The sequence below is a fragment of the Rhinopithecus bieti genome, unplaced genomic scaffold, assembly GCF_001698545.2.
Source record: "Rhinopithecus bieti isolate Rb0 unplaced genomic scaffold, ASM169854v2 scaffold_44948, whole genome shotgun sequence".
NCBI classification, from domain to species: Eukaryota; Metazoa; Chordata; class Mammalia; order Primates; family Cercopithecidae; genus Rhinopithecus; species Rhinopithecus bieti.
In genome coordinates this window covers 1,491,025-1,510,543 of record NW_016818762.1, presented here as the reverse complement: position 1 = coordinate 1,510,543, position 19,519 = coordinate 1,491,025, and the positions used below count along the sequence as shown (strand labels likewise).

General features: G+C 37.5%; 1 protein-coding gene across 1 annotated transcript in view; it reads right to left on the bottom strand.

Moving 5' to 3' along the window:
* The window catches only part of LOC108518805 (formin-1-like), a 297,109-nt gene that overhangs the window by 47,019 nt on the left and 230,571 nt on the right, over positions 1 to 19,519 (bottom strand). Inside the window, exon 9 of the mRNA XM_017857448.1 lies at positions 18,596 to 18,746. The gene's annotated coding sequence lies outside the window, so the exon portion shown is untranslated. The remainder of the gene's footprint in view (positions 1 to 18,595; positions 18,747 to 19,519) is intronic.

Sequence of the window (19,519 nt, the reverse complement as noted above, 5' to 3'; positions counted from 1 at the left end):
AGAGGCATTTTTTTTAAGTGTGCTGTTGGCTGTATGAATATCCTTCTTTTGAGAAATGTCTGTTCATATCCTTTGGCCCACTTTTTGATGTTGTTTTTTTTCTTGTAAATTTGTTTGAGTTCTTTGTAAGTTTAGGTTTTAAAACAGAAAATGTGAAGTTGGAGGACTGGCAAATTCCTAGGTGTAGCTATGGGAGGCAGAATACCAGACATACATGAACAAGAGGCATCCTGTGTTGGGGAGGCAGGGATGGTTAAGTAGCTAAATAGAAATGAATTGTTTCAAAGTCAGCATATGGAGCGACTAGGTGCGTGATCTATAATTCCACCTACTACGATCAGGTAGCATAGTTTCTTTTCATTACTGATTGGTAAGAATTCCACAAACATTTTGGGTAACAATTCTTATTTAGCTAAACGTATTACAAATGTCTTTAAGCATGTGGCATATCTTTTCAAACTCTTCAAGGTGTCTTGATGAGCAAGAGTTCTTTATGTCAATGATTTTATTTTAATGTAGTCATATTTCTTATTTGTTTGTGCTTTCCATGTCTTTTCCATATGAGGCCAAAAGATAGGCTCCTATATTATTTTCAAAATTATTAAAATTTTCCTTTCTCACTGTTACATCTGGGACTGTCTTTTATTTATGAAGTGAGGTAGGGATCCATTTTCCTTTTTTTGCCATATATATTTAAGTTTTAAAATACTTTTATTCATAGTCAGTTTTGCCCACTGATCTGGGATACCACATTTGTCATGTATTAGTTTCCACATATGCATAGATTTGCTTCTGAGCTCTCAATTCTTTTCACTCATTATTTATTTTTTTTCCTGTGACAATTACTACCATACTATAGTACTCTACTAGTTCTTATTACCTTATTTTCTTCGATATGAGGTAGAGTATCTCCCACTTAGTTTTCCTTTTTTGGAGTTGTTTTTTGAACATTTGTTCTTGCATGCAATTTTTTAGAATAAGCTTGTTAAATTCCAAATAATTCTTAGATTTTGATTGAAATGACTTTGAAACTAGAAATTTGGGAAAATTAACACCTTTATAGTACTGGCTTTCCCATTCATGAAGAGAATTATGTCTCTCTTTTATTTAGGTCTACTTTAATGCTTTCAATAAAGTTTAGTAATTTTCTACACTGATTCTTGACTATGTTTGCTTAGATTTATACTTATTTTATGTCCCTCTAATGGTATTTTAATTTTCCAACTTAACAGTGTATAAAATGCAACTGATTATTGTGTATTGATCTCATATTTACTAGGTTTACTCTATTCTCTTATTTTTTTAATCCGTCAATACAGATTTTCTATGCTGAAAATCACAATTCATAGTCTCATTTCTTCCCTTCCAATATATTTTATTTGGTTTCTTTGCCTTATTACACTTGCTTAGATTAAATAAAGGAGGTAGAAATGGGTATCATATTCCTATGTCATACTGATCTCAAAAGAAAGTTTTCGAATTGTCACCAAATACGCCTTTGACACATGCCTGCTTTGTGGACGCTCTTTTGAGGCTAAAGCTCTTCCCTTACAATCCTAGTTACAAAATTTCATTATAAATCATAATCATAATCAAATACTTTCCCATCATTTTAAATTATGTAATTCCCCTTCATCTATTTTACATTATTTATAAAAGCATTTACTAATTTTGAATCAAATTTGCTAGTCTGGAATAAATCAGTTAATCATCAAACATTTTTTATATATTTCTGGATTTCATTTGTTAATATTCTGGTTAAGATCTTCATATCTATATTTATGAGAGAAATTGTCCTGTAGTTTCTTTTACTTCCTGCCCTTGTCTGGTTGTGCTACCAAAATTATATATACTAGCCTTGAGTTTAATATGAATTTTCTATTCTCTAATGTTTTGTGTAAGAAAGACATGCTTAGTGTAATAAAACAAGGTGGACCTCGCATTTCATGTGACGATTTTAAACTACTAATTTAATTACCTTAATATTTATGGAACCATTCAGGTGTTCTACTTCTTGACTGTTTTGACCATTCACATTCTTCTAGAAAATTATTTCAGATTATTTTCATTTATTCGCAAAATGTGTTCATGCTATTGTATTATACATTTCTATTGCATCTGTAGTTACATTCACTTTTACTTCCTTAATATGACTTACGTTTGCTTTGCTCAATCTTGCAAAAGTTTTGAATGTTATCCTTTTTTTCAAAGAAGAAACTTTTGTCGTTAATTGATGTTCTCTACTCAACTTAAACTTCTAAAAAATTCCATTCTCATCTTTTAAAATGTATTAGGTTAAACCACAGAAAATTGCAAATATTTGACCACATTTAACCTGTAAAATGGGTTTTTCCTGTTCTTCAACCTAATANGGGATGGCTGGGTCATATGGTACATCTAGTTCTAGATCCTTGAGGAATCGCCATACTGTTTTCCATAATGGTTGAACTAGTTTACAATCCCACCAACAGTGTAAAAGTGTTCCTATTTCTCCACATCCTCTCCAGCACCTGCTGTTTCCTGACTTTTTAATGATTGCCATTCTAACTGATGTGAGGTGGCATCTCATTGTGGTTTTGATTTGCATTTCTCTGATGGCCAGTGATGATGAGCATTTTTTTAAGTGTCTGTTGGCTGTATGAATATCTTCTTTTGAGAAATGTCTGTTCATATCCTTTGCCCACTTTTTGATGGGGTTGTTTTTTTCTTGTAAATTTGTTTGAGTTCTTTGTAAGTTTAGGTTTTAAAACAGAAAATGTGAAGTTGGAGGACTGGCAAATTCCTAGGTGTAGCTATGGGAGGCAGAATACCAGACATACATGAACAAGAGGCATCCTGTGTTGGGGGAGGCAGGGATGGTTAAGTAGCTAAATAGAAATGAATTGTTTCAAAGTCAGCATATGGAGCGACTAGGTGCGTGATCTATAATTCCACCTACTACGATCAGGTAGCATAGTTTCTTTTCATTACTGATTGGTAAGAATTCCACAAACATTTTGGGTAACAATTCTTATTTAGCTAAACGTATTACAAATGTCTTTAAGCATGTGGCATATCTTTTCAAACTCTTCAAGGTGTCTTGATGAGCAAGAGTTCTTTATGTCAATGATTTTATTTTAATGTAGTCATATTTCTTATTTGTTTGTGCTTTCCATGTCTTTTCCATATGAGGCCAAAAGATAGGCTCCTATATTATTTTCAAAAATTATTAAAATTTTCCTTTCTCACTGTTACATCTGGGACTGTCTTTTATTTATGAAGTGAGGTAGGGATCCATTTTCCTTTTTTTGCCATATATATTTAAGTTTTAAAATACTTTTATTCATAGTCAGTTTTGCCCACTGATCTGGGATACCACATTTGTCATGTATTAGTTTCCACATATGCATAGATTTGCTTCTGAGCTCTCAATTCTTTTCACTCATTATTTATTTTTTTTCCTGTGACAATTACTACCATACTATAGTACTCTACTAGTTCTTATTACCTTATTTTCTTCGATATGAGGTAGAGTATCTCCCACTTAGTTTTCCTTTTTTGGAGTTGTTTTTTGAACATTTGTTCTTGCATGCAATTTTTTAGAATAAGCTTGTTAAATTCCAAATAATTCTTAGATTTTGATTGAAATGACTTTGAAACTAGAAATTTGGGAAAAATTAACACCTTTATAGTACTGGCTTTCCCATTCATGAAGAGAATTATGTCTCTCTTTTTATTTAGGTCTACTTTAATGCTTTCAATAAAGTTTAGTAATTTTCTACACTGATTCTTGACTATGTTTGCTTAGATTTATACTTATTTTATGTCCCTCTAATGGTATTTTAATTTTCCAACTTAACAGTGTATAAAAATGCAACTGATTATTGTGTATTGATCTCATATTTACTAGGTTTACTCTATTCTCTTATTTTTTTAATCCGTCAATACAGATTTTCTATGCTGAAAAATCACAATTCATAGTCTCATTTCTTCCCTTCCAATATATTTTATTTGGTTTCTTTGCCTTATTACACTTGCTTAGATTAAATAAAGGAGGTAGAAATGGGTATCATATTCCTATGTCATACTGATCTCAAAAAGAAAGTTTTCGAATTGTCACCAAATACGCCTTTGACACATGCCTGCTTTGTGGACGCTCTTTTTGAGGCTAAAGCTCTTCCCTTACAATCCTAGTTACAAAATTTCATTATAAATCATAATCATAATCAAATACTTTCCCATCATTTTTAAATTATGTAATTCCCCCTTCATCTATTTTTACATTATTTATAAAAAGCATTTACTAATTTTGAATCAAATTTGCTAGTCTGGAATAAATCAGTTAATCATCAAACATTTTTTATATATTTCTGGATTTCATTTGTTAATATTCTGGTTAAGATCTTCATATCTATATTTATGAGAGAAATTGTCCTGTAGTTTCTTTTACTTCCTGCCCTTGTCTGGTTGTGCTACCAAAATTATATATACTAGCCTTGAGTTTAATATGAATTTTCTATTCTCTAATGTTTTGTGTAAGAAAGACATGCTTAGTGTAATAAAACAAGGTGGACCTCGCATTTCATGTGACGATTTTAAACTACTAATTTAATTACCTTAATATTTATGGAACCATTCAGGTGTTCTACTTCTTGACTGTTTTGACCATTCACATTCTTCTAGAAAATTATTTCAGATTATTTTCATTTATTCGCAAAAATGTGTTCATGCTATTGTATTATACATTTCTATTGCATCTGTAGTTACATTCACTTTTACTTCCTTAATATGACTTACGTTTGCTTTGCTCAATCTTGCAAAAAGTTTTTGAATGTTATCCTTTTTTTCAAAGAAGAAACTTTTGTCGTTAATTGATGTTCTCTACTCAACTTAAACTTCTAAAAAATTCCATTCTCATCTTTTAAAATGTATTAGGTTAAACCACAGAAAATTGCAAATATTTGACCACATTTAACCTGTAAAATGGGTTTTTCCTGTTCTTCAACCTAATATTTCCTTTTAATTTATTTGATTTATTTGTATTTTTCTAGTTATTGATTTAAAGCACATAATTGATTTTTGATCTATCTTTTACTTTTCTAATATAAATACTCATGACTATACATTTCAGCTACATCCTATGAGTCTTATCAGTATTTTTGCTTTTTTGCTGTTAAGTGTTTTAAAAATTCCATTATAATTACTTTCTTAACTCAATTTATTTATGGGTGTCATCATACATTTTTAAAAATAAGGAAGTTTTCCCCATTTTAAAATTCATATGGCACCAAAAAAGAGCACAAATAGCCAAAGCAAACCTAAGCAAAAAGAACAAAGCTGGAGGCATCACACTGCCTGACTTCACACTATACTACAGGGTTACAGTAACCAAGAGAGCATGGTACTAATACAAGAACACACACACAGACCAAGTGAACAGAATAAGATGGCACACCTACAACTATCTGAACTTTGACAAACTTGACAAAAACAGGCAATAGGGAAAGGATTCCCTATTCAATAAATGGTTCTAGGGTAACTGGCTAGCCATATGGAGAAGATTGAAAGTGGACCCTTTCCTTACACCATATACAAAAATGAATTCAAGATGGATTAAAGATTTACATGTAAAACCCAAAACTATAAAAACTCTGTAAGTCAACCCTAGGCAATACCATTCAGGACACAGGCATGGGCGAAGATTTCATGATGAAGATGCCAAAAGCAATTACAACAAAAGCAAAAATTAACAAATGGGATGTAATTAAACTAAAGAGCTTCTGCACAGCAAAAGAAACTATCAACAGAGTAAACAGACAACCCTACAGAATGGGAGAAAAACTCTGCAAACTATGCATTTGACAAAAGTTGAATATCTAGCATCTATAAGGAACTGCAACAAACGTACAAGAAAAAAACAACCCCATTAAAAAGTGGGCAAAGGATATGAACAGACACTTTTCAAAAGAAGACATGCATGAGGCCAACATATATATATATATATATCTCTCAACATCACTGGCCATTAAAGAAAAATGCAAATCAAAACCACAATGAGATCACACACCAGTCAGAATGGCTATTACTAAAAAGTCAAAAAATAACATGCCAGCAAAGCTGTGGAGAAAAAGGAACGCTTTCACACTGTTGGTGGGAGAGTAAATTAGTTCAACCATTGTGAAAGACAGTGTGGCGATTCCTCAAAGACCTACAGACAGAACTGCCATTAGACCCAGCAATCCTGGTACTGGGTATATACCCCAAGGAATATAAGTCATTCTGTTATAAAGACACATGCACATGTATGTTCATTAAAACACCATTCACAATAGCAAAGACATGGAATCAACCTATAGATGCCTGTCAATGATAGACTGGATTTAAAAAATGTGGTACATCTACACTATGGAATACTATGCAGCCATAAAAGAGAATGAGATCATGTCCTTTGCAGGGACATAGACTGAGCTGGGGGCCATAATCCTTAGTAAACTAAGGCAGGAACAGAAAACCACATACTACATTCTTTCACTTATAAGTGGGAGCTAAATGATGAGAACACATGGACACATAGAGGACAGCAACATACACTGGGGCCTATTAGAAGGTGGAGGGTGGAAGGAGGTCGAGTATCAGGAAAAATAACCAATAGGCTTAACACTTGGGTGACGAAATAATCTACACAACAGACCCCCATGACACAACTTTACCTATGTAAAAACCTGCACATGTACCCCTGGACTTAAGAGTTTAAAAAATGTAGTTTTCAACACTGACATGTTAGTTATTTTTATTATTGACACATGATTCCTAACTTAATTTCATTCTGATCAGATGTGATCTGTATGAAAAATTCCTTGAAATTTGAGATTTGCAGAACTTTTGCTTTTTTTAAAGTCTTAATATTGCTTGACTTTTTAAATTCTATTCACACGTTATGTTGATAAAATTTAATCAAGTACTGTATGAAAGTTAATGCAGTCTATTTGTTAATAAAGAAACCAACCTAAAATAACATCATATGTTAAGAGTCTCACCATTACCAAAATCGGTCATTCTATATGTTTATTTATTTATAGACGATCATGCTCTACAAAGATTTTACAAGGTGATATTATGTTACCTGCTAATAGCTGGCATTCTTAAAATTGTACCACAAACACAGATTACCATGAAAGTCAAATACAGATAGAACTAGAAAATGGAGACACATTTTATAAACTTTTTGTTGTATTGGGTGTTTTCTTCTTGGTACACACTGAAGGAATTCATCTCTGAGAATCTGGCTAAAATTCATTTACTTTAACTGCATAGCTGTGCCCCTGTGGGACACACATGTACACACACACACACATACACACAAATAGGGGAAATGGATTATAACTAGCAGCCCCTGGAGTCCAGGAACCAAACTGAATGAGAGATGAGGCTTCTGGTTAACATCCAACCTCTTGCTTTCCTTTGGGATGACACTGGAGGATATTTCATTATTCTTATTCCTACTGCTGATGGTGGCAGTGATGGTGGTGATAGCATGATGGAAGCACCATTGATGTGCCAAGCCCCAGGCCAAACATTTCACAAAGGATATTTTAATTTTCACAACCACCTTTGAAGTAGGCACTAATATTATTCTTTCTTTACAGATGAGAGAACTGTACAAAGGGGCCTTACAAAGATGAAGGGACTTGCCCTGTGAATGATGACTCAGCTAGGCCTGTGGGTTTCCAGAAGCCCCTGCTGCCCTACCACACTATCACCTTCCACACTTAGTCTCGTGGTGACTCTCGCCACACTGGGCATGCTAGAGAAGGCAGCTGGTCAGAAATGGGAGCTCAGCCCTCTGCTACAGCCTTGTTCTTGGCTTCCTATTGCTCTGAGGCAAACGCCCAGATCTCAGCTGGATCTTGAATTCATAGGTATGAACTCTCTGTGCAGGTCTATGAGTTCTGCCTCCTTTTCCATGCACTTCGGCCTCAGAGGCTCATCCTTTCCTGCAGTGGCAACTGAATGGCTGGGTTTTATAGGGCTAAGTTTTTCAGATACCTCCACACCCCAAGATTATATGTATACGCAACAAAAACATCATCATGGCCCAGTCTCTCCAATGTCTTACTAAAGCATTCTAAACATAGTATGCATTAGGCATTGTACTGCTACATTGAATCACATGCTTCTCCAAGCAACCATCCCAATGTCTCATCTTTTCCATTAGTAAGACGATTATATACAGAGGGATCTATTTATAATGAGACCCAGCTCAAGCAGTACAGCTTTCAGTTGGCCTCATTTTATATAAATCTTTCTTTGTTAATTAATGTGTCTTATCCCAGTGTTGCAAGAACATTTATGTTCCTGAATTGGACAGGAAGGGAGCAAACCACACCCAAGGTGAAGGCTCCAAGATCTTTAGTCAGTGTGAATGTAATAACCGTTAGAAAACAAAGTTTAAAAGCTGGTTTTTGTGCATATTTTAAACTAAGGAAGTTGTACAAGAGAGTCCACAAGAGAGTAAAAAGTGATGTGATAATTAGGTCATGAATTAACCCCTGGTCCTTGCAGCTCTGTACTGTTTTAAAGACCCCTTCTCACCTCCTAGGATATTTTGAACATGCAAAATGCCTAATGTGACTAATAAGGCACCTAGCATGAAAGTTAATTAATGAAAATGAAAACACTAAAACTCAGGTTATTTAGTAACAAGGGCCTGGAGCCAGATCCCAATTAAACCACTCTTGTGGTGAAGGCAGGGATCAAAATGCCCAATAGGTTCCATCTGGCTGCTTCTGTGGGTCAATGTAGAGCCTCACGTCCATGTCAAATTAGCTTTTCCACCCTCTTCTTTCCCGTGCAGTGAGGAACTAAAGGCAGTCCTCCCCACACTGTACTGGGGAACTCCCCGGCTCTCCCACTCACATGTAAGGGGCTTGGCAGCTTAGAAATCCAGCTGGAAGCGAGCATGATTTGATTCACCCGCTCTTCACAGTCCAATCCCTTTTGTCATTCAATCCACTGCAGGGGCCCCCTAAACCTCCAATCCCATTTGTACCCCACCTAGGAGATCTGATAATGGTCCTGGCAGAGCTGTGGCTTTTCATAACTTCTGGCAGGGGCCTCGCTGACCCATAACATGACGACACACATGATTTCTTCTCATACTGTCTTTGTAAATTGACCATGGCTAACCTTGCTGCCCTAATCAGATCAATCAGAATAACATTTTCTTAGCTGCTGCACACTGGAAGCCTCCTGGGCTGAGGGGTAACTCAGAGTTAGGCTGGGATAGAGAAGGCGGATTTTTGAATTTCCAATGGTCTCAGGTTTCCTTTGCTTTTATCACAGTTGGTGAGCTTTGTAAGGTCCGTGTTTACAGCCATGCAAATTAGCCTCAGCTGGAGGGAAACCAGGTCAGGTCTAAACGAAATGAAGCTCTGGGTCAAAGGTATTTTATCAAAAATTGGAAGTGTGGCCATAGCGCTGGGGTCAAGCCAGACTATCACAGGAAGTAAGTGGACAGTTTTGTCTGGTGTAACCTGAGCTCCAGGCCTCTGGACTGTGGAAACTCTGCTAGGAGATGGAGGGAAAAACGGTGGAGGGCCACGCCAGCACAGTGGGGGCTGGCCAGTTCCACCACTGTGGCTGCTGCCGCCAAATGCATTTTTGTTCTGTAAGGACAACTGCAAAGAGAGAATATTATATACTGGAAGGGTGGAACATTGTGGCTGTGAGTCTGGCTTGCAGTATATCCCATGTCACACATTGACAAGGCAAAATCTAAATTCACTGTTTCAATCTTATACACACTCAGTTTAAAAACGTATGTGGGAACATACCCACATTGTTACGTTCTGAGATCTTGCATCTGGAAAGCATATTTGAAAATTTTCACTCCAGATGCCATGTTAGGTATAGAAGTTAAGGTCAGAGGGGTTACATGAGTGGACATACAACAACTACAACAACTAATAGTTACCTTCAAGACGAGATCTCTGGCTCCTAATTTCCACTACAGTTTTCTCTGTCATATTTCCAGTACTTCAACAGCCCCAGTACATAAAAAAACTTGTTTAAAAATAACTCTCCAATATATTTACCTTACATTTGGGGGATTATTAAAATCAGAACAATTATTTCCTGAACCCCCATGTACCTATGGCTCATACAATATGCTACACGGATAGTTGGAGACAGCTCTATCTACCTGATTAGGCCTGGGTCTGAGCGCTAAGATATTGGTCCATGTGTGATACCCTCACCTATCTGCCTTCTAAAAATCAAACGAAAGTTGGTAGATCTTGAGTGTCTTCATCTGCAAAGTAGAAGTAATGACCAGATCCTTGAAATTCATATAATTAAAATTTATCTTTTGACAGATGAGAAACCGGAGATCGGAGAATTTAAAGGACTTGTTCAGGATTCGATATTTGGTTAGGGTCAGAGTCTGAATTAGAAATTATGTTTACTGACACCAAAGCTGGCACTTTTTTCACTATACAATGACCAAGAAATAAAATTCAGGCTTGGCCAAGTGAATTTAAATCCAGGACTTGCAGTTAAATGCAGATGAATGACCATTTGTCAAGTAATTAAGAACACAAGGCTGGGCATCCAGGCTCACGCCTGTAATCCCAGCACTTTGGGAGGCTGAGGGGGGTGGATCACCTGAGGTCAGGAGTTGGAGACCAGCCTGACCAAAACAGTGAAACCCCACCTCTACTAACAATACAAAAATTAGCCAGGCATGGTAGCGTGTGCCTGTAGTCCCAGCTACTCTGGAGGCTGAGGCATGAAAATTGCTTGATGAACCTGAGAGGTGGAGGTTGCAGTGACTGGGTGACGGAGTGAGGCTGTGTCTCAAAACAAACAAAAAAACAAGCTCTGGGGTTGTTGCTGGAAACATTCCTTTGCTCTGCAGAACTATCTGGTGTTGGGCAAGTTGTCCAACCCCTCTAAACTCCAGTTTTCTCATGTATAAAATAGGAACAATAATAGGAACCATCTCACCGGGTTTTCGAAGATCAAATTAGTTAACATATGACAGGCACTAACCAAAACTCTTCATTTAGCAATATCACTACTAGTGATATCTTTATTTTTTAATCTCCACTTGAACGATATCAAATAAATCCAAGGTCACTGAGACTTCTCTCTGTTCATATTAAGCATGTGCCTGTGAGGGCACGTGCAGGGGTTATTTTGACTATCACGTACATGGGAGATGTGTGTATTTTGCAAAGCACTTACAAGTTCAGCTTCAAAAGCATCCATGTGACCTGGACTTGCAACCTAAGTATACGTATATGATCTTTCCCTATTCTTGTTACAACTTCACACACCTCTAAGCTTAGAACTGAAGGCCAGAGGACTCACTATCCCATCAAGGTCCCAAGCACAGGCACTCAGCCTCATTCCATTGTCTACCTCCAACCCCATAACACAATCTCAGAAAATGGCCTGGATTGAGGATAAATGAATGAGATTCAGGAAAATAATAAGCGAGACTTCAAAACTTTCCTCAACAAGAAGATAAATATTTTTTTAAAGCACAAATATTTAGAATGGTTCTTTCATAGCATACCCTGTACTTTTTTGTGTTTTCCAAATACATAACCCCAAATCTACATTCAAACAAATTTTTGCTTTTCACTCTCTTCAGATATGGAAGATTTTAAAGATGTGTGTGTGTGTGCGCGCACGCGCATGTGTCTGTGTGTGTGGTGAGAAGGGAATTCCAGAATCAGTCCCAAAGGGGCTAACTCTAATATTTCATATATTTTTATACTGCAATCATTCATTCTAAGCACTGGAACCATGGCTACCAATGATTTTTATTCTACTAATACCTACAAGTCTTTCTAATATGGAATTGGCTCCCAATACTCTGCGTGGGCAATTTGTTGTGAAATTTGGCCTCATGGTCCACGATACAGAGATATAAGAAGGAAAGAGAGAGCTGAGGGGCAGTTGCTGTCTTCCAGGTGCCCGTTGTCGGGGTTCTAGGATCCATGTGACTTCATCTTTGTATCTCAGTATTCTAAGGTGCCCTCTTGTGGTGTGGGATAGGTAAAGCGCATCCTAAATGCAGCTGGCTGGAGACACAAATTCAGGTTAAGTTACTGTTTAACAGCCAACAAGAGAAACATAGTTGAACTCCAAGAATAATACTCAGATTCAACATTCTGAAAGAATCATTGATATTCATATTTGACAAGTCCTAACCACTCTTTTAAAAAAAAATAAGCAAATAAAATAAAGGTACAACTTAACTTTTGGGGCTGTCTCATTTCCAAATAAAATTTACAAGGTGGAATTTTTGTTAACTGGTGCCTGTCATGGAGCTCCTGTCTCCTTTCAGTAAATGTGGCCAGTCACTAGTCCTTAAAGTGAAGAACAGGAAAGCCCTGATTATTCCAGATATCACTAATTTAGGCCCCCAGGTCATGTATTAGTACAATCAACACATGGGCAAGTTATTTCACTCACTTCTAGAGATGACAATCCCTAACCCCACTGCTCATTTATCAACACGTGAAAAATATAAAGGGGCAGACCAACTTATTGCCACCCCCTATATAAAAAAAAATAATGCACATACCTTACACCAAGGGAGCCCAGAGAAATTATCTTTGTACACCAAAGCTGAAATAATATAAACTTGGAAGGCAACAGGTTATGAAAACCCTATACATTTATGAACAGGCTTCCAAACAATGTTCTTCTTCCACCCTTCTCCCCTCCTCAGTAAACTGAGACACGCAGTCTGGGATTTGAGAATTACAGCTATGATCCTTGCCAAAGTGACCAAATTACAATCAATGCTGAAGGCTTTTGGCACCACAAAGTTTCAACAGACTAGTGTCTCCTGAACCATCACACCCCTCTTCCCCCCAAGTGCCTGGGGAATAGCCATTATCTCATTAATTCTTAAGAAGTATCTATTAAAAAGACAGAGAGACAGAGAGGGAGAGGGAGACAGAGGAATGCTTTTACATATCTTACAGAAGAGGAAACAAACAGAGATGATTTATAATTTAGTCAGATCACGGCATCTCAAAAAAGGAGGAATACTGGCAGGTCATGCTGATTTTCAGAAAGTTGTTGGGCAAGTTTAAAACACAATTGGAAAGTTTATTAGAGCATCTAGTTTTTTTTTTTTTTTTTTTAACAGGAACCAGGAGAAAGAATCTCAGACAATGAAGGCAGATGATTTCTGGCTCCTTCACAAGGTGCTGACCTACCTTGCTCAGGAACAAACGTCACTTAGAGACAGTGTAAATATGACATATTGACAGGGGAAACTACTCTTAATCTTTCAGTGAAAAGAGACTATACAAACATGACATGAACTACTAGATGTCCGAATGTATCACGAAAGGAAGTTGTGGTATACTTCCATGAATACTGAAAAACAAGAATGACCTAGAGACTCCCACTTGCAAATAGTGTTGGGAATTGACACATTAATGGTTTAAGACCTTAAAAACCTTGGGAATCAAAGATGTTTAAGAATTTCTTTCCAAAGCTTTCACATTCGTTCATAAACTAAGAGATTAATGTAAAGAATACTTAATGTATGATTATAATTTCGTATTATCCTTCTAATAACCATATTAAGGGGGTATTATTCCCAATTTTGTAGAGAAGAAATCAGTGTGAGAAGGTTAAAGGACTTCTTCTGAATGTTATGAGAGAAAAAAATAAGAGATAGTAGCAAGTGGTGGTGGTTCCATTGAGAGCTGGTATCTTGAGCTCTGGTTCTCAGTTTGGTTACTGCTATGTTTGTAGTGGCAGAGTGGTCTAGTATCACAAATGAGAATGGCATCTCATACATCATAAGTATGCAATACAAATTTGTAATAATTAGGAATACATTTATTTTATTATAGCTAATATTTTAAATGGAATTGCTAAGGGCAAAGAAGAACACCAGCTCCAAATCTATATATGCCTTTTGCTGGAGTTACAGAGAAGGCACATCTTTTTACTCAAAGATTTGGCTTCCTATTGGAAGACTCTGAAGAAAACTGTGATTACACAATGTGGGAAATATTTTGGATTTGCAGAAGTGTGGCTATATTTTGTTGATGATTTTAATAATGGCGACTCTAATTCATAACTTCAAATGAATCACCCCAATTAAAGTTGATACTATCACCAAGGTGGCAAGTTACCATTTAAATAAATGGGAAATGCAGACACATGCTGAATAACAAGTGTTCATCATCATCAATGTCTTCCCAGTTAAAAGTGTACAAACCCCTACAAGTCACTTTATCTTTCTGGGTCTTAGTTTGTCATGTGCCAAAACCAGAACACAGTTAGATGATGGGTAAGATTTCTTCTAATTCTTAGACTACATGATATTACAGAACAGACTCCCTGCCTAGTTTGAAACAATACATATATATATATATATATATACATGCTTAAACAAGTGCCAGTGACATGAAATTTAAATACTATTTTAGTAGTTGAAGCTACAAATTAATATCTGAGTTCCACAGACTCTTGATCATTCTGTCCATTACTTCTGAAACATAAATGTGAAATGTGCTGAGGGATGAAGACCAGCTCTATTTAAGGGATATTCATGGCCGGGTGCGGTGGCTCACGCCTGTAATCCCAACACTTTGGGAGGCTGAGACAGGTGGATCACCTGAAGTCAGGAGTTCGAGACTGGCCTGGACAACATGGTGAAACACCGTCTCTACTAAAAATATGAAAATTAGCTGGGCTTGGTTGTGAGTGCCTATAATCCCAGCTATTTGGGAGGCTGAGGCAGAAGAATCGCTTGAACCTTGGTGGCGGGGATTGCAGTGAGCTGAGATCACACCATTGCACTCCAACCTGGGCGACAGGAGTGAAACTCTGTCTCCAAAAAAAAAAAAAAAAAAGATACTCATATTCACGTTTCAATGCTGGCTGAGGCTCTATAGCTAAGACTCAGAATCCTGGATTTTGAAATCCAGTAATGTACCCAGCACTTCCTCTTGTTCAGTCATTATAAAAAGACCTATTTGGTAAGCATCCTCCTGGTCTTCTCATATGGGAACCATTCCATGATCCAGCTGAAGGAGTTGGCCTTCAGTGCTGAAACTTCTCAGTTGCTTACCACCTCTAAAACCACTTTCATTTTCAGGAGGAAAGAAAACAAACCTCTGACTCTCAAAAGAGACCAAGGGATCCATCTTGATGTTGGAAATCTGGCCACAGGCATGGAGGAAAGATCATAGGAGGCAGGTTTGGAGTTTTCTGGCATCAATTCAGCTTGCTATTTAAAACCTCAGCTCTAAGGTAGGACACAAAGCTCATTGAAAACTCTAAGCTGCATATTACCACAAAGCCCAGTAGACCCAATTTTTTGCCTCCACTTACAGAGAAGAGCAAGCACCACACAAGTGTATGGATTCCATGGGGCTATGGCAACCATCTTGTTCAGAAAATTTAAAGAGTTTAAATGAAGTGTTATTTTCCCCCTCAGACAGATAAACAAAATATACGTATCAAGTACTAATTACTAACTGCCTTAGTTAAAATCTTTTGTTGAACAGGCAAACTATTATAAGAAATAAGAATAAATGACCAAATGCTTTGATGTTTTAAAACAAATATTCATTCACCAAAACAGAAGTAAATAGTTCTATGAGAAAACATGTTTTCAAGCATCTGGAGAGAAATAAAAAGAGTAACAGCCATCTAAGAAGCAATAAAGAACAAAAAGTTTAATACGATCCTGCATAAGAAAGCATTCAGTGGAGTTTCTGGTTAGTCAGGGAAGCCTTCTTGAAAGAGGCAAACTGAAGTTGGCTTTGGAATACAGAGATTTTCCTCTTGCCATTCAGGTAGAAACAAGTCTTCTGTTTCTATAGATGGCACTGAAAAAGCCAGCCTGGCTACAAAGCAGGCTTACCTCCATCTCATATGAATCTAATTGAATGGGAATACATTCTATGTAAATCAGCTTACTTTTTTTGCCCATATTTGTCTGGAACTTACTATTTGTATTAATTCACTCTCACACTGCTATAAAGATACTACCGACATGGCAGCAGGAGACAGAGGGTGGGGTGGGAGCGGCACCAGACAGTTATGGAACAACCGAACCTCGTGAGAACTCATTCACTATGAGGAGAACAGAAAGGGAAATCCACCCCCACGATTTAATCACCTCCCACCAGGTCCCCCCTGGACATGTAGGTACAATTTGACATGAGATTTGGGTGGGGTCACAGAGCCAATGTATTAGAAAAATTCAAATTGTTCCATGCAATATAGCCTCTTAAAATTTTCATCTAATACTTCTTTGGATATTTTTATCAAGACAACACAATTACAGTGACCTTGAGAGATGAAACATTTTGATCATAATTTTTATCCATAATTGAAGTCAGTGGGAAAATCTGATTTGATTAACAGAAAGCTGAATTCAGACATTTTCCATTTTTCCCCTGTAATTTGCAGCTAATTTCATAATCATTATATTACTTGAGAAATGAACTGATGATGAACCCTGCGATATAATTTAACAAGGAAAGGTAGCCGGGCGCGGTGGCTCACGCCTGTAATCCCAGCATTCTGGGAGGCTGAGGTGGGCGGATCACCTGATGTCAGGAGTTCAAGACCAACCTGGCCAACTTGGTGAAACCCCGTCTCTTCTGAAAATACAAAATTAGCCGGGCATGGTGGTGCATGCCTGTAATCCTAGCTACTTGGGAGGCTGAAGCAGGAGAACTGCTTGAAGCCCAGAGGCAGAGGTTGCAGTGAGCCGAGATCACACCATTGCACTCCTGCCTAGGTGACAAGAGTAAGACTCCGTCTCAAAAAAAAAAAAAGAAAAGAAAAAAGGCAGGGTTGATGGTATCATTCAACATGACACACTTTTAAAAACACTGCCTCAAACCTGCTTAGATGTGAATTTCACAGCATCCTGGTGGGTAAGGGAGATTCAGATATTGTTAATCATTTTTTTTTTTTTCGAGACGGAGTTTTGCTCTGCAATGTGGTGATCTCAGCTCACTGCAACCTCCGCCTCCCGGGTTGAAGCGATTCTCCTGCCTCAGCCTCCTGAGTAGCTGGGATTACAGGCACCCACCACCACACCCGGCTAATATTTGTGTTTTTAGTAGAGATGGGGTTTCCCCAAGTTGGCTAGCCTGGTGTCGAACTCCTGATCTCAGCTGATCCACCCGCCTCAGCCTCCCAAAGTGCTAGGATTACAGGCATGAGCCACCATACCCGGCCCGTTAATCCTTTTTTTATAGAGAAGGGAAAATACGACAAGGAAGACAACCAGCCCAAGCTCACATAGCAAGTCAATAGCAGAACTTTTTCCTCGACACCATTTCTGCTACTATTAAAATAAGAAAACTAACCAACCAAACAAAAACCCACTAAAACAGGGAAATGGTAGCCATGGTAGTAACAGTAGCAAAAACAAGAGCAGTTATCCTATGTTGAGCGGTGACAGTGAGCCAGGCACTATGCTGAGCCTCATACATGGATCACCTCATTGAATAATTACTTAGAGGAACATATGAGCAGACATCATCTCATGCTGTGGTGCAGGGATCCAGACACAGAGCGAAAGGACCTAAGCACCGCTGCCTCAGATCTCACAGTCAGTGTGTGGCAGAGCTGTGACTCATCCTCATGGTTGTCTCTGACTGCTTGACAGTCTTGAACTCATTCTCTTACAGAAGGGTGGTGCCTCTCAGCTTTCAAGTCCTTGAGTCACTACTCAGAAGTCACCATCACAATGAGGCCTACCCTGAACACCCCATTTAAAATTGCAGACTCCACCCCCACCCTACTAAAATCGACCCTCCTTCCCCTGCACAACTATGGGATTGTCAGGGTTTGTGTTTAGTGTTTGTTAATATGAGCTCCACAGGGGAAGGAGCCCTCAGTACATCCCAATGCTTAAGTACCTTTGCCCTCAGTACATCCCAATGCTTAAGACAGTGCTGTCCAACAGAGCTTTTTATACAATGGAAATGTTTTACATCTGTGCTATCCAATACAGCAGCCACTAGGCATAAGAACAAAATTGGAAAGTGGCTAGTGCAATTAAAGATCTAAATTATTTTATTTACTTTCAATATTTAATAGCCACATGTTACCATACTGGACAGTGCAGGCCTAGAATAAACACCTAGCATAGTAAACCCCTAGGAAATATTTGCTAAACGAATGAAATTATAAATAAAACCTATTTTCCATATAACCTGTAGACTACTTTCACTAACTACAAATTAAATTTTATTTTTATTTCAATAGAATTAATGGCTGAAAAAGTCCAGATTAAAGTTTAATTCAGAAGATATGGCCAAAATAGCAAGCACAGATTTCATGAACTATTGGCTCCCTTTGCCATCTGTCACGCAAAACCTTCTGAAACATTTCCTGAAAACAGGGAAAGCACCAACAGCATGTAATGAACTCCCATGAATCTCACACACATACACACACAGAATATGTACTAAACTCCCATGATACACACACATGTATGTATAGGTATGTGTGTGTATATATGATATATATATATATATATATACACACACACACACCATTTCCCTATATAACATATAATTACAGCTTTGGCATAATCATTTAGTACCTTTTTGACCTTGTTTTTTTTCTCGAAACTCTCTGACAGAGGTTTTTTCTTTTGTTGAGTTGTATCTTTGGAGAATAAATACTCAAATTCACCAGGGTCCCGAATGTCAGGTTCTTCTAAGGAGTCCCATAAGGTTGGTGTAGCATTTTGGCTTAAAAGAGAAAATGACAAGTTAACCATAAGAACCAAAACAGGAGAGAATATAATACAATGAAATCTTTCTCAAATCCATTTTTTAATTTCATTTTTCTAAAAAACCACATAAAACTCTAATAATGCTTAGAGAAAAGCTTTTTATGTTATGCATTTGTTGAAGTCAAAATATACTATAGATCATTAAAACACACACAGACATATTTCCAAAAAAATAATTGTCATTAGGTACAATCAAAGATAGAGCTCTAGAGAAACTCCTTAGGACTAGAAATCCTGGGATTCAGATTCCTGGGGGCACCCAAGCTGCTCTTCCTTCAGTCTGTGGCATTTCCATGACGTGTAAAAACGGGCATCGTATAAAGGCTGCAAAGATAACCAATTTGAGACTTTGACAGGCTAAATCTCAAGTAGACTGAAAATGGAGTACCAAAGTAAAGAGCTGCCTCCTCTTTGGACTTTTTCACCTACTTTTAAATATAGTTTTTAGGATTCATGCAGGTAAACTCTGCAGGGTCCTTAATACGTAAACAGGCTGTGCCTATTTTAAAATACATGATTCCTAGTATCTCAGTCCCCTACACAATACTAACAACAAAAAACAACCAAAAACCTCCTCCATTGCACCTCATGGGATTTCAACTAAAGCAGCCATCGGGAAACCGTGCTGTTTCGTCTTCCAGAAACAGGGGCACCCTAGTTTTGAAGGGAAGAAAGAAAAGCTGTTGAGAATCAGGTGTAACAGAACAGCGTCTGTGAGCTGACTCCAGT